This window comes from Manis pentadactyla, chromosome 1, assembly GCF_030020395.1.
Source record: "Manis pentadactyla isolate mManPen7 chromosome 1, mManPen7.hap1, whole genome shotgun sequence".
Taxonomy (NCBI): domain Eukaryota; kingdom Metazoa; phylum Chordata; class Mammalia; order Pholidota; family Manidae; genus Manis; species Manis pentadactyla.
In genome coordinates, this window is record NC_080019.1 from 85,717,289 (window position 1) to 85,740,659 (window position 23,371).

General features: G+C 34.2%; 1 long non-coding RNA gene across 1 annotated transcript in view; it reads right to left on the reverse strand.

Moving 5' to 3' along the window:
* Window positions 1-1,503: 1,503 nt before the first annotated feature.
* Window positions 1,504-23,371, reverse strand: part of LOC118921879 (uncharacterized) — a 114,118-nt gene continuing 92,250 nt past the window's right edge. Inside the window, exons 3-4 of the long non-coding RNA XR_008996719.1 lie at window positions 3,931-3,985; window positions 1,504-1,557 (exon numbers count right to left, since the gene is read on the reverse strand). This is a non-coding gene — a long non-coding RNA (uncharacterized LOC118921879). The remainder of the gene's footprint in view (window positions 1,558-3,930; window positions 3,986-23,371) is intronic.

Below are 23,371 nucleotides of genomic sequence, written 5' to 3' on the forward strand. Positions count from 1 at the left end.
TATGACAAATCTATTTAATGGAGTAGCAGGAGCCACTAAACATAAGATAAAGACAAATTTAGCATCATGAAGAAACGTTCAAAATATTGCTAGATGAAAATAGTCAGATTTCAGAGCAGTATGTATTGTATGACATATTTCTATAAAAATAGGATAGAAATAATATTACTATATGTATAGTAGGACTATGTAGTCTAAAGGACTATATAGTCAGCAACTAAGCAATGGAATTAAAGAGGACTTTCATTTATTTCCTTAACATGTGAATTTTAACTTTTTCTTCATTATGTAATTAGAAAAAATAAGGCAATATGAAAATTTATGTCAATAACATTGTCTTTGTTAGGATTTGAAATTTAAAAAGTGATGGGTCAATTTTGCTTCTTTTGTTTTTATACCAGTTAGAACTTCTAAGCTGTGTAGCACTAACATTATTAAACATTGTTATCCCACGTTGTTCCTTAAGTAGTTTTTAATTAGTCTTTCCTAAGAGAAAACATGAGCTGCTATAGAGTGAGTCTGTCAAAACAAAAATGTTTTAAGAACTCATATCATAAGACTTACACACATGGAGTATTTGATGTCTTTCTCTGCAAATTTACCAGGAGTTCAACATTTTTCAGTTTCATTTTTTTAATGACTGTATTTGTGTGTAACTGCATTGTAAATGACTCTGATGAGTTACTGGAACATTTTCCTTGGCTGCTTCTGTGTTTTTTCCCCATTGAATTTTGATCTCTTTGAATTAACTAGGTTAGGAAACAAATGCAAGTTAGTTAACTGTGCTTAAGCCATGAAATCCTACTCTAGTTGGGTAGTAGTTGCTATATCAGTTACTAGATGAAAAATGTGAATTATAATCACTTCACCTCAGAATGTGCTAAAAATGAGAGCACTCCATGTATAGGCTAAAACAACTGCTTCAGAAATTTTTGGAAAATTTTTACACTTCTCCAAAATGCCAGCCAAGGTATATTTCCATATAGAATACATGGTAACATCAATATTTCCTTAGATTTTATTGTGGATGCTTTGTTTACTTTATATTAATACATGATACAACTTCAGGAAACTTTTAAAAGTTGATGAAGACCAACAAGCTTTCACTACAGGAAGTTTCATGTAAGATTTCCTTATGAATGTAATAATACTGGTGCATTGCACTCTAGTTTAATGATACACTGTGGAAAAAAATACCTGAAAGGCAACTTTTTGACAAAATAGAGTAAATCTGGATTATGCAGGGTAAATTGAACAAGTTCAGTAGTGCCTTGTGATGCTCTTTACAAGCTCATGACCTTATTGTTTTTAGTTTCAGTAGCATTATCTTGCCACTCTTTAGCCTCTACACTCTCCTAACACAATACCTAATATACTCTCAGGGAGGTATTAGGAGAGTGAAACATAAATGTTACAGAAAAACTAATAGAATGTTGTAAAGGCCTCTTGTCATTAGAATGCTATATTTATGTACTTGTATGTATAAAGAACATCATCCACTCTACCTTTATAGTGGACTGGGGCCAAATCCAAATAAAAGTGCCAGTGCCATTATGTCTGTTGAAAGATTTTTAAATAAAAGAAAGGAAAAGTTGAATTTTAGTAAAATTCTATTTGTTGACTAAATCAACCATACTTAAATTCTTAAATGCATTATTCTTAAATACATTAGCCCATTCAATGGCCACTTTTCAGTTCATACATTTTCATTATAGCCCAAGGTTCCCATTGAGACTCATCAGTAGCCTATACTTAGCTTTACTATGCCTGCTATTTAGTGACATAGAACAGGCTCCTAGCCTGTACTTGGAATTTAAAAGTGATTTTTTGGAGTAGGTGTTAGCTAGACAAAAGAATAAAACATTTCATTAGAGGGTATTGTATGTACAAAGATTTAGAATGAAGAGAAAGAAGTTCAGAATGGATTGAGTGCAGAATTCTATGTTCTTTAATTAATTACACTATTGTATCTTCTTAGAGCAAAAGTAAGGTTATAAATTTATATTTTCATTGTATACTTCCGGAAACCATACAACTTCTAGCATTAAATATTATTTTCATATAGGATGAACTATTATTAAAACTGTTTTTAGGAAACCAGTAGGAAAATAACATGTTGGTAATAGACAAAAAAGAAAATGTATTGTTCTATGTGCAAGTCTTTTTTTAATTAGTTGACATATCCATTGATTAATATTATGTATTTCTAATATTGAGACAGTTCATTAATAATTGTAGCTTAAAATTATTGAATAGATGTAAGTGCTGAAACCCCCTTTTCACATAAATAAGTAGATGGGAATTGTTATAGTGATGGCAGATAATTGTTTGAATCAAATCATTGAGTTATGTGAAAGAAAATGCTGTCATCAAAATTTATTTTTAATGAGTAGTTGGAATGCCAGTCATATCATGCCTCAATTTAAATAAGAATGATGAATTAGTGAATTAAAAAACTGATCTGTGTTTCAAACAATAAGGCTTCCCTCTCACTTACCAACTTCACATTTCCCTGTATGGCCCCGGAAGATGACTGGTTAGCCAGAGACGGGTAAGATTCCTCAAGGGAGGAACAACCTAAGACAGGCACAGTCGCAGGGGGGCCATCAGGTGAGAAATTGGGGATCAACAGAGGTGAGGCTTAGAACCTCACCCCCCCGTTCTGAGAGAAATCTTCTGCATACGTGGATGTTTTATTGCCCTGGTCTAGCTTGGATTAACACATAGTCTACAGGCACACACCTGATCATCTACATTTGCTCTCTTACAACACTAAACTATGTTTTCTACCTTTATCTTGTATCTACCTACCACTTCAGCATTTTATTAAAAATAATAATAATAAAGAGAGAAATGTGGTATCCACATATAAATCAAGTATAAAAACCAAATGAGTATTCATATTTGAACTGACTGTTTATAGTTCATAATGCATGAGCAAAACCGAAAGCTTCTGTGATGACTGCCCTTGTACTGTTCACTATGTAACTTATTCACTATGTAAGAATTTGTTCTCCATGTAAGAGCTTGTTTGTTATGCCTCAGAAGATTGGAGACTGATGAAAATTAGGCTTGGGGTGGATTAATGATTGTGCATTGAGCATTGACTCCCCTATACAGAATTTTATTGTCGTTAACAACCATTTGATCAATAAATATGAGAGATGCCCTCACACATACACACACAAAAAAGTATACACTTCCAATGGTAAAATAATAAGTAACCGGGATGTAATGAATATAGTCAAGATATTGTAACAGCTTGGTAGGGTGATAGCTGGAACCTAGAATTATGTATATAAATGTTTTACCACTGTGTTGTACACTTGAAACTAATGTAATCTAATACTGTGCGTCAACTACCCTTCAATAAAAATAATTATTTAAAAAAAAAGACTGATTTGTGATTAGTCATCCAGTCATTCAGTACTCATTTTCCCAACACCAACATCAGCCTTCCAATGGTCTCTTGGTTTGGCATGGAGGAGGTGACACCTTTGGGCAATTAACCTTAATAAGATGAGTATTAGAGAAGACAAAGAATTTTTGCTGTTATTTGGGAAAGAGTGCTTGTAAAATAGGAGGTAAAACAGAGAGCCAGCACATGTCCAAACAGATTCATTTTAGGCATAAACATTTTTTTTTATCCCAGGCATTCTATGGGAGATCAGTTCTAGGAAGCTGAGAATCTGGAAAATAATTAGTTTAAAATCATCCATCTCCAAATACTAACTGGTAAGTCTTCATGCATTCTCCCTGCAAGGGTAGGAGTTATCTGGTTTAAGGGACATAGTCATCTTAATGTTCTGGCCTGAGATCAAGATTTCATTTACATTTCCTTCTTCAAGTAAACCCAAGGGTTTGTCACCTGCCCCAGTTTCCTAGGGCCTACCCACAACAGCCACAGCACCCACTCACTCACTCACTTACCACTCTGTTTTCACTTCTCTCTTTGTTGTTGGCATCTGGGATCTCACTTTCTTCCCTGAGTGTTCAAAAACACATATGCAAAAATTTTGGTTATAGTTTTCCAGCGTTGTGTATTGGGAAAACTCTTTAAGTTATTTTAGTTTGCTATTCTATCTGATTAAGAAATTCAAGTTAGAACCCAGGTTGTTTAGAAATCTCTGTATGGGAGAGGCTTAAGAGTACATTCTTGCTGAAATGTAGAAACCAGTCATGACTGCATAGCATGCACACTATTTTTTTTCTTTAGAGTGTGTAATCAATAAAAAAGAATTTTATGATTCTATTCACACTTCCATAATATTTAGAAACTATAAAGATATCAAGGCGGGGGTGGGAGGATGGAGGCAAATGGAGCTAAAAATACCTTAAGACACCCTTTATGCCCTACAACATGCCAAGAAATAAAGCTAACACTGCAACAGATATACCAAGAATGATATAGTGAACCAGCTATCTACAGAGTCACTTAATAAACATTTTGATATCAATGAATTATAAATACTATGCTGTGAGTTGATGGAAAACAACATATGCAAAATAATCAACTGATGGGTAAAAGTGTGCCCAGTACTAAATAATAGTAATGACATTTGAATTTATATACTCTATAAGGTGTATCCTTTGAACTCAAAACTAAAAGACTTTTTAAAATTTTGTTTATTGCAATACCATTTACCAAGGGACCAACTGTATGGCGTTGCTTAATGGTTTTCCAATTACTGATAGGGTCTATTAAAGAAGATATTTAAATTGATCAATCAATCAATCAGTCCAAAACAAAAGATGGTAAGCTTTTTAACTGCAGGAAACAAAGAGTCATTAAACTTGCCTGAAGTCAGAAAATTGAATCCAGGTAACCTTGCTGATGTAAGTGATGTCACTGAAGTTTTGAACAGTGTTGGGAGATGGCAGAAGAAGAGGAAAGCCTGCAGGTTCCCCTCTGCATTTACTTTCATGCCGCAGAGGTTCTTGGATTACCTTACTCTCTGCTCTTTGGTCTGGAATGCTGAAATGCTCATGGATAATGACAGGATTGTGTAGAACTATGGCAATGGGCAGTGAGTAGCATTTTCAGTGCTCCCTGAAGTACTATATGGTTTTCTTCTAATTTACCTAAAAATAAGCAGTAGCCCCTATTTTCAGAGATCATTTTATGTTGAACAGGGTATTTTTTTATCCCCGACTTCTCACTGACATGCACTAATAAGGTTTGTTACTGTTCTTTTCAGCATGGCATTAAAATTGCTTCATGGAACAAACCTTCCCTACTGAAGAACCTCTTGACCCTCCCTGTGATATGCCCCCTCAAGCTCACACACACACTCTACATCACAGCCTAGATCACCAGGACTTCAGAATTCCATGTCCAATGGTCCTGAGTTTTCTCCAGGCTCTATCCTCTCAAGAGCAGACTGAATTATTATTTGTATATCTCTAGACCCAGGAAGTGGGGCTGGAATGGGGAGTCCACAAACATCACACACAAGACAATGTGAGATGGCACTTGGGGTGGGATACAAAGAAAAGGGGGACAGGCTTCAGGCCAAGTGCTGGCTCTCTCTCCATGCCCCTATGTTCTGGTGTGGGATTCAAAAAGAATGTCATAGATTATATTTGCTAAGGTAGAAGGAGGGTATATAATTAATTTAACAATTATTAGATGGAATTATTACTTTTAAATATTTAAATATGTAGTATAAGGACCTGGTACCAGTGCTTGTTTTTTTTTCCATGAGCCCTACATTAGATGAGGCCAGGCCGCTAAACATCCATCATAGCTAAAGCAGCCACATTACCAGAACTTCATAAGATACTATTTTCAGAAGATCAAATGCATATCCAATTAACCAAGCTATAAAGCAGAGTTTGCCAGGCAGAGATTTAAACACAGTACAAAGTCAGTATAAGGTCGGAAAATATTTTAGCCTGCTTATTTACTCTCCACCCCAAAGCAGAACTTAAGAATAGAGCTTTTGTGAAACTGGATTTTTTTCAGAAAGTGATCTCAAAAAAGTTGAGAACTGGAAAAAATGAAACAGAAATGACGGCAAAGTCAATCTAAAGCTGTATCAGTGAGCTGGGTTTCTGTGGGCCACTAGGGCTCAGTTCTGCTGGGGACCTGAAGCTACTGTGTAAAATGCACCTCAGAACAGCCATTTAAGGATGTTGTAGAGGAGTACTTGTCTGCTGGCTCCCACCTAATCAGTATTCCCAAGGGTGTTAACTCTGCTCTTTCAGATCTGTGCACATATCAGTGTGACTGAGCAATCTCTGCAGTCTGGAGTCCTATTTCATGGAAGCAGAGATGGTTGGGGAAGACAGCAATAGACATATGCTGCAACTGAACACAAGGTGCTGTCAGATCTGCATCTGTGGGCAGTGGGTTGCCATAGAAATGGCTAGAGTAACAAGGTAGGCTGAGAGGATGTGAAGTAGGCACAAGAGATTCCTGGTATGAGAGGCAGTGGGTAGCGAGTGGGAAATTGTTCCTTCAGGGAGGAATCAGGAAAAATAGTGATTCGCATTTAAACAGTGCTCCAGAGAATGTGTAGACAGTAACAGTTGGAGATGGAGGATGTATTAGTTTCCCAAGTCTGCTGTAACAAAATACCATTCATTGGGAAGCTTAAAACAGCACAGCTTATTCTCTCATATTTTTGGAGGCTAGAAGTCCAAAATAAAAATTGTTTTTTTTGAGGCCTGTAAGGGAGCATCTGTTCCATTCCTCTGTCCTGGCTTCTGGTATGGTCAACAGTCCTTCCAGAAATATCACCTCAATCTTCACATGGCATTCTCCCTGTGGATCTGTGTCTTCATAGGGCCTTCTTATCAGCACATCAGTTATATTGGATTAGCGGCCCACTCTACTCCAAAATGACCTCATCTTAACTAAATACATGTGTATTAACTTTATTTCAAAGAAAGGTCACATTCTGAGGGAACTCAATTCAACCCATAACAGAGGAAGACCATTGTTGGCTGAAAGAATTTTTGAAAAATAGTGCAGATGCTTAAAACTATTCAGGAAATTTCAGTAAAATGTTGTGGCTGGAACTTCGAGTGAGAAGGAGGAAATGGAGCCTTGTTAAGTGAGGCGTGGGTCAGGCCATTAGGGTTCAGAATGCAGGCGTAAGGACTAGGGGTTTCGTGCTTCTGGGAACCACCCGAATCCTGTTTGCAAAGAGGAATGCAGTCTATGTTTCCTTCTACAGAATCAGGTATTGTGGGTAAGGACTGGAAAATATTCAATTAATACTTCCTTTTACTTTTCATGTTTCTTTAAAATCAAGGAATTTCTGTAATCCTCTTTGTAACTTGTAAGTTCTGCAGTATATTTCCAATGGTATTAATGTTCAAAATAAACTTCTGAGTATTCTTTCTTTAGAATCCTAGGTTCCCTTTTACAAAAGAAAATTACAAAAGAGCTGTGTTGCTTCTACGTGTTTCTGTTTCTTAAATATCAAGGTCAGCAATGCTAAGGAACAAAAATGGTATGAAAATATTAAACCTTTTCAATAAAACTTTCTGTATTTTTACTCAAATGTCACTGGACACATAGAAAATCAATACACTTAACTACTTAAAGCCATAGTTACAATATGTAACCAAACTTAAATCACAATGAAAATGCAGCACATTATTAGTAGAGTTTTTTAAATGCTTGCTCTTCAATGTTAGGGCAAAGACACTAAAAAAAAAAAAAAAAAGGAAATATCCATAGAACATATTGTTACTCCAAATTAATTACAGTGGATAGACATGTGGTGAGTGATTCCAGATGGCTTGAGTGTCCACAGACTGATAGTTTGTGCTCAGAACTTGCTGAAAATTAAAGTATGTGAACTAGAAGACAAGAATACATGACCAGACTTGGTTTAATTGGTGTCTTGAAGGGGACCTGACTCCCATGAGCTCTGTCTTCCCTTAGGCTCTCCGAAGTTGCTCTACTCAGTTGGAAACAGGAATGTCTGCTCTCTACACAGAGTCTGGTTTACAAGTATTAACAATGAAAGTAAAGAAGGGCACTTGGTGTTCAAAGGGCTGATCTGCATGTGAGCTTGACTTGTACAATAAGGGAGCCATTTCCACATCATCACAGAGCCAGGAACAGCCAGGCTTTGACAGGGCAATGAAAACATGTGACCTCTCGCTGGTACCCATTCACTCTTGTCACAGACACTGGAGTGAATGGGCTTGGATAAATACAAAACTGGGCGTCACATGGCGCTCCTCCATTACACACATGTCAGTATGTGGAGATTTCTGCCTGAGAGGGAGCCATGAAAAATGGAAATCCAGCATATGGTCGATGAGGGCTGCAAAAATCATGGAGAGAAACAGTCACCCTCCTGAAGCTTTCATGGGCACTCTTCAGTAATTGCTTAATTGAAATTTTATTCCTTTCATTGAACCTCACAGCAGGAATGAATCTAAAATTACAAAGCAAGTTTTGATATTTCATTCCTGCCCTTTATACCTGTGGGTGAAGAATGGGCATTAATTAAGGGATAGCTATGAAACAAATTGCTTTGGAGGGGAAGAAAAAGGGGAGGTGTGAAAATACGTATGAATGTGACTTAAAAGGGGGGATGATCAGAAGCAACATAAAATTTATTTTTCCTCTGTAATTGGTAATAGCAACATAGGAGAACAATTTTACTGAAAAAGAGTTTATCCCTTATGGGTGGATGAGAAGGACAATAATTACAGTGAAAAATATTTTTAAAATCACTCAAAGTCCAAATTTTGTTATTTATAGGCCAAGTGACTTGAGCAATTCACTCCTCAGAGCCTCAGATATTTATAGAACATAGATAATCACTGCAAATTGTTTACTTTATAGGATGGTTGTGAAAATAAAGTGAGATAGTACACGGGAAAGCATGTTGCAAATTGTGCGACTTCTACACTCAGAAAATTGATTGATTCAGAGAGGGAGTTAGCCATTAATTTATTTGCTAATAGTGTAGTCAAGTATGAGCTGGGAAGAATCAATACACTCCTTATTAATATTCTAACAGAGTTTAACTTCACAAAACTAGTATGTAAAAGAGAAACTATGTCCTGCTACCAGTAATCAGCCACAGGAAAGAACTGTAATGGAACTGAAACTTTAAGATGCTTTTGGAACTTATTTAGATATGGCCTTATATGAATAACTGGAAGTAAATATGGTTTGCTGACAGTGTCTCATGCCAACTCTGTATCTTAGATGACTATGAATATAAATTTATTATTTTTATTTGTGAATAATCTTATGAGACTACTGTGTAGCTTTCATTAGTCTCTTAAATGTTCAAAGACAACATTTGCAAAAAGTTCTACAAAAGAGTCAAATTTAGGGTTTAAATATATTTTCCAGCTCCATTAAAAAAAGTATGTTCTTAGGGAATGGAGCAAAATGAAGTGGATTTAGATGAATAATAACAGGGTCAGCTAGGAGAAAACAAACTCAGCCAAACTGAGTCTTTATTTTTTTTCTCATTATTATAAATATATCCATGGTTTGAAGTCCATATGAGGCAAATAATTATAATAAAGACGACACTCAGCTAGTTGTAATTCTACTGGCCTATATCATTAAGTAATATTTTATTACAATAACCATATTCACATGTTTTTATCCAACTGGATACATACATAATATCCACTCTCCTCTTCTACTTTAGAAACAATTATACCCAATATTATTTGGAGTAGACAAAAATATTTTATTTCCCAATCTTCCTTTCAGCTACAGGTTTCAATATGACTAAGTCCTGCCCAATGAGTTAGTTGTAAGTGGAGTTTTGGAAAGAGACTCCTGGAAAGGTTCCTTAAGGGGTAATAGCTGCCTGCTGCTCTTTTCACTTTTGTCCTTCTTGCTATCTGGTAATGGATGTGAAGGCTGGTGTACCAGTGGCAATTTTGAACAATGAGTTGCTTTGAGAATGGAAGCCATTTACTATGTGATGATAGAGAAAAAATAGATATGGAGAATGAGTATGGTGATTCTGGAAAAAATATAGTGCATTAAAAAAATCTCTTTTAGCATTGTTTAATGCAGACAACCCAATCTTAAGTGATATACCACAACTAGACTGTAAGTTCTTGAAAGCAGAGGCCTTTTCCATTTTGTTCGGTGCCCAGTACACAGGCAGGTCCATAATAGAGGCTCAAAAATATTTGTTGAATCTGAACACCTACATCAGACCCTTTCCCTTTTATATTTTTCTTGAATAACTCTCCTCTCTACCTTTTCTATTTTCTACCATAATTTCCTAAATTGTCTTTTTGTTTACTCTTTCTCAAATTGGCCATTGTAATTATCTTGTCCTTTACTATTTAGATGAAAGTCTACCCCAGTAATAAATGAGCAAAATATATATCCGAAGGAAATGACAATTCTTCTTTGTTATTCTCTTTAAAATTTGGTTTAAGTAGAGACCAGGATGATGGGCCATTTTATCATTAAAAATGTTCCCACTTAAAAAAAATTATAGAGCTCTCTTCCTAAATGTAATTATTCTTTACATCCTTACAAATATTTTATAATGGAACTGTGACCTGAAAACAAAGATTCAAGTTTCATAGTCACTGTGAATTTGAGAATACCAAGGTTTGTATATTGGGTGGGTCAGCAGGGGATATATTTGCAAGAAGGTCTGAAGAGTTGACATAAGAAAATGACAAACCTAATTGGGGAATTGGCCCCAAAACTTAAAATTGTCAATCAATCGAGAGGCGAGAGTCAACTCCTAATTTCCAAAGTAAAATTATAAATTGGAAAAGAATTTATGCCAGAAAAGAAGAAATAAATTGTCTGAAAGCTGGTTTTAAAAGAAACATGATTCTGTTTTTCAAATTATGCAGCATTTGTTTTTGTACTTTTTTATGAGTTCCTTGGATAAAGGACTGTAGGATGAGTTAGAGAAATACATCACTATAAGGCTAGAAGGAATTGAAAGAATGAACTTTGCTGCTAGTGTGAAAACTCAATGTGGGTTGTTTTTTTTCCTTTACTCTGGCTGCTTTTAAGATTATCTCCTCTTATTTTTTCACTGGTTTTACTGCAATGTGCATAGATGTGATATTTTTGGTATTTATAATTTTAGGTAGGATTAGTGCTTTGTAAATCTGGGTCTTCATATCCTTTTTAACCTTTGAAAAATGTTTTGTTAGGGTCTCTATAAGTACTGCTTCAGTCCCATTCTCCCTCTTTCTCTTCTACATGTATGTTAAAATTTCCAATATCCCCAATGTCTCCTAATCTCTACTCTGTATTTTCCATCTTTCTTTTCTCTTTGTATTTCAGTCTGGTTATTTTCTACTGGCCTGCACTTCTGTTTTCTTGTATCTAATCTGTTGATAATTTACACAATGAGTACTGAATTTCAGTTATTGTATCCTTCAGTTCTAGAAGGTCCATTCACTTGTTTTATATACATTCCCATACTTTATGAAATTCTCCATTTTGTCATCTATTTTATTGAGAATATTAATATGTTTCTGTTTTCATCTCAATCCCTAGGTCTTCTACAGGTCTGTTTATAGCACTTATTCCTTCTCTTGTTTTTTGGTCATTTGGCACTGTTTTCTTGTAATCCTGTGGTTGTTTTTAATTGAGTGCTGTACATTATAAATAAAAGATTGCCAAGGTAAGAAGCTCTGGATGATGTTCTCTTCCTCAAAGAAGATTTAATTATTCTAGCCAGTAGTTATAGTAGGGATTCTCTTGGTCTAATCAGGAATTGATATAGTTTGAGAATAGGTTCCAAGCTTTGAGAGCTGTATTATTTTCACTTTGCCCACACTCCTGAAAATTTGGAGTGTTACCATTGTTTCTCTTCCTCAGCCAACTCTAATTTCCAATTTGTGTTCCTCTAGTGTTGAAAGACTGCCAGAAGTTTTCCTTAGCCTTTTTGCCTTTTCTTCTTAGTTTCTTAAACCTTGGACATTTAATGCTTGAAAAATGCCTCAAGGATGAGAATGCTGCCCTCACTTCTCTACAAATCCATTTCTCTGGATCTGGCCAACCTTGGTAGCCACTACATTTTGATCATCTCACCTCAAGGCCTTGACAAATTTCTAGGCAGATACTTTCTGCTTAAATTCTGTGTTCTACACTGTGAAATGGCAAATAATAGCAAATGCTTTCATTGGAAAAAGCAACCAAACAAGCATAGCTCTCCTTATTGTGTTTTCCTTCTCTTTTGGATGTTACTGCCAATCCTGCCTGCTTTAATTATTTGCTAATGCCTAAATAAGCTAAATTTTTTAAACTGAGATTTTACAGTTGGTTTTGATAGAGGATTTGTGTGGTACAAACTATTCCATCAGAGTTGGAAGATTTCTTTAGAAACAATTTTTTGACCTTTGATTTTCCCTCTAGGCCCGACTTTTTGTTATGTGGATTATATTGTACCAAGTTGAAATTTTTCTTAACATCCTGGTAAACATTTCTCATCGAACATTTTAGAAATACTAGCAAATTTATATGAAAAAATGTTTTTCTTTGTTGCTTTGTGCCTAATCAAAAAGGAAGAAGTTGGGGAGGGGGACATGGATATCCCTGTGGGATAAGTTTTTTTAAATTTATTTATGTGCCCATAGAGGAGTAGATAAGAGAATTGGTCAAAGTTGAGCCTCTTTGTTTTGTTTTCCTTAAATAGTAACCCCAAAGGAATTAAATCATATTTTGGCTAGCTTGTTACATTTATTTGCCAGTGGACAAGTCCAAATGTGAAGGAATTTTCTTTTTATTTGGACTGATATAATTAGACTGTCTATAAATAGATTTATAACTGTATATTTTAGCTGACTTATCTTATAGAATATAAGTTGTTATTTAAATATGTTCATAGTATTGAAGAGATCATCTGAAGGAAGTGAAATTTGTTCCTACTAATCTAGTGCATTTACTATACCAGGAAAGATGGTGAAGGGAGAGAATGCATATATGTATATGGAATTTCAGAACTAAAATGCATTATGAAAAGAGTAATTATAAACTATAGATTATAAGAAAACTATCCAAAGACATAGGAGAACTATAGGTAAAAATATAAAATGAGATAAATTGTTTAATGGAATTTCAGGAGTAAAAATTTCATGGATACTCTTGCATGATTTTAACTTATATGTGGGAATATAGTTTCATAGTCTTACCTGGTGTATTTAATTTTTTTTACTCCTCTGCAACCCAATTGAAATGACATACCTGGTATTTTGTGGCTTAAGAAACAAAATACCCATTACAGTTCTTTTTTTCCATAAATCCTTTAATATTTTATGTTATATTGACAATACTAAGGTACTTATCTCAAAGAACTGTATTTTGATGTGTTTATTGACCTTTCTCATCAATAATTCTAAATGGAGAGGTACAGAATTTAAGACTTTTTGTGCTTCGTTCTCATGTGATAACTGCTAAGGTCACATTCAATGAGTGTATTCAAAACATATGGTGTTTCTGACACATGAAGAAAAAAATGCCCATCTTCATGGGAGCAATCAAATTCTAATTAAGTATAGCTTAATTAAACAATGTCACTAAATATGTAGTAATTTGAAATAAGGCATTATATAGGGTCAATTGTATATCAATTTTAGGTGCTTTTAACATCTTTTAAAAAAATTCTTGCACAAAGTATTGCTTGTAAGCTTCCAAAAATTTTAAAGGCTTATTGTTTCCTCATAACTCACCTGAGGATAGCTGAGAGTTGACTTGTTCATGTGCAAAGACAGGAATGTGGCTCAATTTTTAATACATAGTCTACTATCCTCTTTTTAACTTCTAAATTTATTAATTAGCAATAGGAAATAAACAAAACAGATTTTGTCTCAATATGCCTACTAATTCAGTCAAATTTGCTCTGAAATGGAAAGATTAATGAAAATTATATTTTATCTTTGCTCTTCTTCTACTGATGAATTGTTAGTATAATTTCTGATCATAAGAATATTTATCTTCTTTTTGCTCCTATTGGCTGTTAAGCAAAGTAGTAAAGCATAGTAGGTGATAACCTACTATAATGTCAGTATTCAATCTAATACAATAATTATATATATATATATATATATATATTACTCTTCAAAGACATCACAAGGATATATACATTCAGGTAGATAAGGAACTGATTATTAAAGAGAATATCAGAAACTATGAAATGCAAAATGAAGAGCTATGACTGAGGTGGACATGAATGGAATTCAGAAAATTTCAACCAATCAGGAAGGCTGTGTAGAACAGGTGGTATTTCATACAGAAGAAAAATAGGTATTTTGATCAACTGGCAAAGAGAAGGCATTTTAAAAGCAATTTTGATTCATTTGTAGACTTATCCTAATTTTGTACTCTCTTTGTATTTTTCAATTTGCTGATAAAGTATAGTTAGAAAGCAATGTAAATTTTCTCCTCTGCCTGAAGATCCTTGACATTTAGTACTTCATTTTAACAATACCTTTCATACAATGTCATTACACTTAAAAAAAATTCTGCTTTCACAGAAAATAAATTTTAAAAACAGTATTATAATAGCTGAGAATTCAAAGGCAACAAGGGGGTCTTAAGTTGCAGATATCTAAATAAACATAAAAGGAAAGTTACATACTGCTCCTAAGAAAAATGAAATTATAGCTGTAAAAATACAAATGGTTCAATCTGTATTATCTTTTGTTGATTCTGCAGCTTGTTGCTATAAAAATACTGACAATTATAAATATAGTCCTTCTCCTTCTGCCAATGGAGCTATCATATCTTCTTATGAAAGTCAGAAGTGAGAGATGAATTTGACATCTTGTGTAGGAAATTGAATAAAAACTTGAAATCAAGTAGAAATTCAAATCTCTTCTCTGGCTCTCACAGCAGCATGTGAAAGTGACTTCCATAATTGTAAAATTTTCTGAGAACATTAAATTAGAATTTTAAAGACATGTTTATTCCAAATCAATATGACTCAAGAGAACGAAACAAATTCATGCCTTTTGAGAATAATGCATAGTGTCATTCTGAATAAGCAAACCATCCTTATAAAATGTTCTAAAGAACAGAAATATTAAATTTACTTTTATTACAAACTCTTTCCAGAATTTAACTTAATTTAAAATTAAAATATCATCATCATCATTTTTATAATCATTGCCAAATGTTTACTGAGCATCTACCAAATACAGAATAGAATTAAGTGTTTCCAGCCCAAAGAGACATAATAATCTCTGCCTAGCAAGGACATACTTATTTGGTTGGACAGAGAAAGTGAGTTTCAATTGACAGATGTTCCAATTACTTATATTGCTCTCTTGCCCTCTTTGGAACCATACATTTCTACTAATTCTTTGGGCTTTCATTTAATACAGGTTTTTGTTTTTTCCTCTTGTGACAAGGTAAGATAGTAGAGGCTGTGGGGAAAATCTACTTGAAATCTCAGTGTGCAGGGACTTCAGATATTAGTAACTCCCTATTGAAATCAGAGTTTCATGGTTAATGCATTTTGACAAGTTTGTGCTACAGTATTAGAAGTCCCCAATCTAACATCATTAGAGAAAATGAGAAAGCATTTTAAATAAAATCTACTTTTAATTTTTTTTCAGCTATGTGATTTACAGAATATCAAACTTTTCATGAAAAGTAGTCACCTACCAACAATTTATTTGATAGAAATTTTAGCATAAAACAGACATTTTTTCCCACAACTAATCTATTTAATGTCTACCACATCTAACTAATTTTTGTGTGGATGCTCTGATAGGCATCATAATAACCTAAACCAGAACAAGCATCAGGCAGATCCATGATAGTGCAAGGTGCTGTGGGAACTAAAGCATCAGATGCTGGGTGATTCTCTCTGACTCTGGACGTGTTAATGTTAAAGATGTGATTTCATGGACTATATTTATAAAGAGAAGAAAATCAATGGAAAAAGTTACTGGATTAAACATTATTATAAGGGAAACTTATGTATTCTTCTTTGTTCTTTACTCTTCTGGGCTTGCCTGTGATGTAGCTCTCTTCACATTTTATTGTAATGGTCTGTGTTTGTTTCTTTTATCCAACTAATCTGCAAATCCTTTAAGTGATTAGATTTTTATCTATCTTACTTATCAAGAGGTCGGCAAAATGCTTAGATCATAGTATATTTCAAAAATGCTTAAATGAACGAATGGTATGATGAACTAAGATAGCATGAATACCTACCAGGGAAATAATGGATGGGTAGTAAGTAGTATCATAGAATCTTGAGGACTGTGATTTTATGCAAACGGCATAATTAAGGAGCAAGAAGTGTGGAGGCTTGGTATTCATCTCAAGATGGAAAATTACTAGCCACAGTCTTGTAATGTGTTGAATAAATATTTTGCTAATGTGAAAGACAAAAACGAATAATACCCAAGCAATTCTGCCATTCACAATTTGGAGTTACTTTTGAAGTTTTGTTCCATCACAATTTTGAATCTCATTTGTAGACTTATCCTGATTGATAAGCTGTCAGGTCACTTAGCTGATGGTAGGGCCTACCTTGAACAGCCCAATCAATGTTTTGTCACAGCTGTGAGCCCTGAGAGTCTAGCCCTTTTGGCTCTCAGGCTGTAATGGTCTATATGTTGCAAGACAAGAAAAAAGAGAGAAAGTACCCATTTAATCAGTTATTCACCATCTGTCTCTTGGGGCAACTTTGATTTTCTCTGCTCATCATTAATTACACAGGGACCCTCACAAAGGGACTAAAAGCCTCATTTCAGTATGAGAAATGCAATGCTGGAGAACTTTTCATGGAAATTAAAAAGATTGTGAGATGATAAGAAGAGGAAACATTGCATTTAGATGAAAGCCAGGAACGTGTTTCAAACATTGTTAGTATGTGTAAACTTCAAGTTTCAAGAAAATTACGAGAATATTACTCATGAATTTTACAAGTTTACTGTGTATGAAAGAATAAAGGAAAGGACATTTGGGAAACAAACAAAACATTTATTGAACACCCACATCAAGGTCTCTTATGAAGCACTTGTCTTGCACAGGAAGTGGTAATTTATTGAAGTTCAGAAATCTGACTCTTTTTCAGAGGTACATAATAAATTGAATAAGAGGTCTGTTTTGGTTAAGATAAGATCAGATGAAGAAAAGATGAGCACTCAATAAGCTGGCACCATGATTTCTGAAAATAGGAAAGTAACAAAAGGCAGAAATTAACCTACAAGAGAAAGAAGACAAAAATTCAGAGATAAAACAAAAAGCAGTGAAAGCTTAAGTGGGAAACGGAGTGCCATGGTCATTAGAATTGTCTGTTAGAATTGTCTTGTCTAAATTTGATTGGAAATTGTCATGGAATTGGAGGCACATACATATCCAATCTAAGTAATAGAGTTAGATGCATTTTTATCAAAAATATGAACATCATACTTGTGATCATCAATAATATTTATAGCTCTCCTTCTGTACATTTGTCACAATTGTGCTTTGGATGTCACAATTATTATTTGGTTGATTATTGGTATAATGATAATTTTTCTGACAGACAGGAAGTGCCAAAAGATAAAACTGTGGCTGAGTTGCTCACTATTGAATCCTTGGTATCTAACATAGGGTGTGACACTGGATAGGCACCTAAAAATTACCTCACTGAACTTGTGAATGAATAGTGATCTGCACTGGTTCTGTGAGGATTCAGTTGTTAACAGTGCTATCTTTGAATACCATGAAACATTTTAAATTTGGAGAGCAAACAGAGCTGTGACTCCTACACCTACAAAGCGAGTTTGCTTTGAGTTGAAAAATCCAGGAAACAGGAAGGGAGAGATGCACATCTGGTAGAGGTATTCCCATGGGGCTACTCAGATGCTAACTTGCTCGCTACTACCTGGGCATATTTAAATCCAAATCTAGCTGAGTACCTAAATTCAACTGCATGAAGGACTTCTTTTTCTTTCAATCTATGGCATGTATCTTAGTGGATCTCAAAGTGTGGTTGTTCATGCAACAGCACCAGCATCATCTCTAAACTTGGTGGAGATGAGAATTCTTTGGCCTCCAACCAAACTACTCAGTCAGAAACTGGGAATGGGGCCCAGCAGTATGTGTTTAACAACACCCTGAGTAATTCTAAGTCAGGATAAAGCTTGAGAAACTCCAAATACTATATGAAGAGAGGATAAATTAAGCATGTTTTATGAATTGTCATCCTGCATCCCTCCTGAAGGAGTCCACAACAAGCAGTGTTGTAAGTATGGTTCTGGCAGCCCTATCAGTATCCACCCCAAGCCTTTCAAGGACCACATGAGTACCTATTGCAGCTGTGTTTCTTTGATTTTGGAAGAAGACAGAAACTTACAGTATTATAGATTGAGTATATCATTACACTTGATCCAAAAATCTTGCTGTTTTCAAATACTTTAAAGGAAATGCATTATAGGAAAAAGAAAACATAACTTTGCCAGTTCTACTTATAACTCCCTGTGACTACTTTGTTCTCCAGGTTCCCTTTTTTGGAGAACACACATACTGCATGTATTTAAAGTGTACAATTTGATTAGTTTTCACACATGTACACACTATGAGCCATCAGCACAATCAAGGTAATGAATATATAAGTAATCCCCACAGGGTCCTTGTAATCATTCCCATCCAGCATTCCCTGTCCCTCTTCCATCTCCAAGCAACCACTGGTATGTTTTCTGTCACTATAGATAAGTTTTCATGTTCTAGAATTTTATACAACTAGAGGCATACAGTATGTATTCTTTCTTGCCCTGTTTCTACCAGTCAGCATGATAATTTTGTGTGTATCAATAGTTCATTCCTGAAGCATTCCCTTATATGGACATCCCACAGTTTGCTAATCCATTCACCAGTTGTTCAACATTGAGTTATTTCTAGTTTGGGATATTAAAAATATAGTGGTTATGAAAATAAGTGCACAATTTTTATACAGGTGTATGCTTTCATTTTTCTTGGGAAAATGCTAAAGAGTGGAGTGACTGAATTCCATCATAGGTATATACTCTCAAAGTAGTTGTATCATTTTAAATTCCCATAATCAGTTTATGAAATTTCCAGCTCCTCTACTTCATTGCCAATATTTGGTAAGGTCAATTTTTTGAATTTTAGCCATTCTAACAATATTTCATTGAGGTTTTAATTTCTTGTCTATTGAATAATGATGTTGAACATCTTTTCAAGGACTTACTTGCCATAGGTATATTTTCTTTGGTAAAGTATCTGTTCAAATCTTTTGTCTATCTTTTATTTTAATTGTTTTATGTCTTACTCTTATAATTTTGAGAGTTCTTAATAAGAGGATTATTTGTCCTTTACCAGAAATGTAATTTGCTAATATTTTTTCCATTCCATGGCTCATTTTTTCATTCTCCTCACTGTGTCCTTTGAAGAACAGATTTTAAAGTCCAACTTATATATGAAACATGCTTTTGGTGTTATATCTAGTCAACATTAGCTAACTGAAGATTACAAATATTTCTCTTACATTTACATCTAGAGGCTTTATAATTTTAGGTTTTACTTTTTGGCCTATAATCCATTATGTATTAATTTTTATATGGTGCAAGTTAAAGATTAAAGTCCTTATTTTGCACGTAGACTTCCAATTATTTAAGCAACATTCATTGAAATAAATGTCTTTTCTGCATTGAAAGCCCGTCAACCATTGTCAAAACCAGTGGCCCTTATATAGATGGGTCTATTTCTACACTTTTTATTCTATTTCATTAATTTATTTTTCTGTTTTTATGCCAATACCACCCATTTTTTATTACTAGCTTTATGGTAAGTCTTAAAATGAGATAGTGTTAGTTCTCCAAGTTTGTTGTTTTTTTTCAGTCATTTTCACTCTTGTAGCTTCTTTGAATTTTGTTATGAATTTTAGAATGTTAGTTTTATAGAAAAAAATTAACTTTTGGTATTTTGATTGGGGACTGTATTGACACATGTGTGTATTTCAGTATATATACATACATAGACACATATACCAATCAGGAGAAAAATTACATTTTAACAAAATGAAGTCTTCACACCCATGTATATAGTTTTTCTCCATTTATATAGTCATTCTTTAATTACTCTCATCAGTGTTTACTAGTTTTCATTGTAGAGATCTTGTATATATTTTTTGGCTTTATACCTAAGTATCACATACTTTTATGTTACTGTAAATGTATTGTTTTTCAATTTTATTTTCTGAACATTTGTTGCTAATAGATAGAAATAGATGTTTATATATTGATGTCTTATTCTACAAGCCTACTAAACTCATTTAATAACTCTAATAATTTTTTTGGTAAATTCTGTCAGGTAAGGATTGTTATAGTCTCTTGAACTGACCACTTTGTCTTATGAAATGAACATCTTAATGCCTGGTAATACAATTACTCAGAAATCTACTTTGTCTGATACACATACAGGTATTCTAGCTTTCTCTAGTGTTAGCATGATGTATTTGTTTCAATCCTTTCACATGTTTATGTCTTTCTTATTGAACTGTATTTCTTATAAGCAACATATAGGAGGATCTTGTGCTTTTTGTCCATTTGGACAACATTTGCCATTTACCCAAAGTATTTTGACCATTTAAATTTAATGCAGTTTTTGGTATGGACGGTTTAAATTGACCGTCTTGCCATTTGTTTTCAATTTTCTCATGTTTTTATTTCCTTTTACCTCTGTTTCTGCTACCTTTTGAATTAATTAAATGTTATTTTATCATTTCATTTTATCTCTTTACTTATTAGCTATAGCTGTTTTGTTATTTTAGTGATTCCTTGAAGTTTAGTGTAAACATCTTTACTTATCACCATCTAATATCATATCATACTATACCTATTCTTTTTACCTGTAATATAAAACTGCATAATACTTTCATTTCTCTCTCCCTCCTAGACTTTGTGCTATTGTTGTCACACATTTTATTTTTACATGTGTTGTAAGGCCCACAATACATTCTTATTATTTTTATTTAAAGAGTAAATTATATTTTTAAAGTTTTGAATAATAAGAAACAAAAATCGCATATATTTTCCCATAAAGTTACTATTTCCAACGTTTTCATTCATTGTGCAAATTCATATCCATCTGTTATCATTTTCTTAAGTTTAAATGACTGTTTTTCCCTATGTTGTCATTTTCCTTAGGTTTGAATAACTTTTTTTAACATTCTTGTGGTGCAGGTCTGCTTGTGATGATTCCTCTCAGCTTATATATGTTAAACAAAGTTTCTATTTCATTTTGCTTTTTGAAATATATTTGCTGGACATAAAATTATAGTTTGAGAGTACTTCGTTCTTTCTGTATTTAAAGTATTGCTCCTCTGTCTTCTCACTTGCATTGTTTTTATTGTTATTTTAGAGATATCTGCTATCGTCTTTTTTTTTTTCCTGTATGTGATGTGCTTTTTTCTCTGGTTGCTGTTCAGATTTTTGTTTTCTTTATCATTAGTCTTAAATCATTTGATTATGATGTGCCTTGGTTTAGTTTTTTCATGTTTCTTGTGTTTGGTGTTTCCTGAACTTGTATCTGAGAGTGCTAAAAATTTACACTTTTTTCTTCATCAATGGAACCTTCTTCACAGACCCCAATTACATTTTAGCAGACCTTCATAAATTGTCCCAAAGATCACTGATCTTCTGTAATTATATTTTTATTATTATTCTCTTTTTTCCTGGTATTTAATTTGGGATAGTTTCTATTGCTATGCCTTCAAGTTCTCTGATTTCCTTTTACAATTGCTAATTTGCTTAATCTCATTCACATTTTCATCTCACACATCAGAGTTTGTTTATTTTGGAGTTCAGATTGAGTGGTTTTATATCTTCCCTGTCTCTACTTAACATTTTAAACATATGTAATATAGTTATATAACAGTATTAATGTCATTTTTTGCTAATTTTAACATCTAATGTCAGTTCTAGACCAGTTTTAATTTATTGCATTTTCTCCTGAACGTTGCCCATGTTTTCTTACCTCCTTGCAAATCTCTAATGTTTTTGATTTTTTGTTTTGCCAGTCATTGTGAATTTTATTCTGTTGAATTTTGTATAGTTTTGTTGCTGTATAAATATGCATGAGCTTTGTTCCATGGTGTAGTTAAATTATGTACAAAAAGACTGTTCCTTTTAGGTCTTAACTTTTATATTTGTTAGGCAGAATCAATCCAGTGCTTAGTCAAGATAAATATTCCCACTATTCAGGCAAATATCTTTTGTGTACTCTACCCAATGCCTTTTGAATCATTTGGTTTTTCAATTTGACTGGGAGGTAACAGAACTCCTAGTTCTCTGCGAGTGCTAGGCACTGTTACCTCTAATGCTATCAGGTGGTTCTTTCCTCAGCTTGGGGTAGTGTCCGTATATGAATGTGTTAGTCACTATCAGCTGCATACCCAAGTGGTGTCTTTGCCAGATTTTTGGAGCTCTCCATGTTGCTTTCTTCTTTCTGATACTCAGTACTGCCACCTCTGGCTACTTCAGTCCACACACAGTCACAGCTCTGTCTCCTTACATAAGGAGGCCACTTGACTTCTACTGGATCTCTCTCGGTTTGGAAACTCTTAAAGAAGTACATGGCAGCATTCCCTGGGCTCACCTTTTTTGTTTTTTATTCTTCAGGTATTACTATCCTTCATTGTCTGACACCTATTGGCTTGAAAACTATATTTTTATATATTTTGCTCTTTTTTGGGAATTGTTTCAGATGGGAGGAGTCTCTAGTACTCCATCTTTACTGAAAATGAAAATGTCTCCTCATATTTTTAAAGTCACATTTGAAATGAATGATCTTTAAAGATCAACCCAGCTGTAAAGTTAGTGATTCTTTCACAGGTCAGAATATCCATAACTGTGTCTGTTCACCAGTTCAGTTATGTGCTACCCAAGGGGTTCCTCTGACATTTCCTTTCCAGACCTCAACTACTTTCCTTTGTTCTTGGCCTGAGCAGCTCTAGTTTTGACTCACACATTTTTGGGGATGGTAAAGTCCAATTACTGCCATGATCATAAGAGATCTGGCAAGTAGAGACCACTGCTTCTCACCACTGGCCAGAAGACTGGTGCTGTGGAGGCCGTCGCCTTTCCCTTGGCTGTGTAATACAACCTAGAAGTACGGAGGAGTTTATGGCCCCTGGAGTGGACTTAACCAATGAGAAACAGCAGAACCATCAGATGATTACTCACTCTTCCCCAACCCTATCCACACCTAAGAGATAGCTCTGAGATGCAGTGATTTCATGGTTTGTCCAGAGATATCCCATATGACTAAGCAACTGACTGCATTTTTTGTGAAATTACAGACATCTGGATTCATTCCTGTTCCCCTTTCCTGCCTCATTTCTCTTTTTCTTCCACTTTCACTGTCTTTGTACATACCAACCCCACCCTACCAAAGAGTATTTATGTGTATGTTTTGGTTCAGACTTTG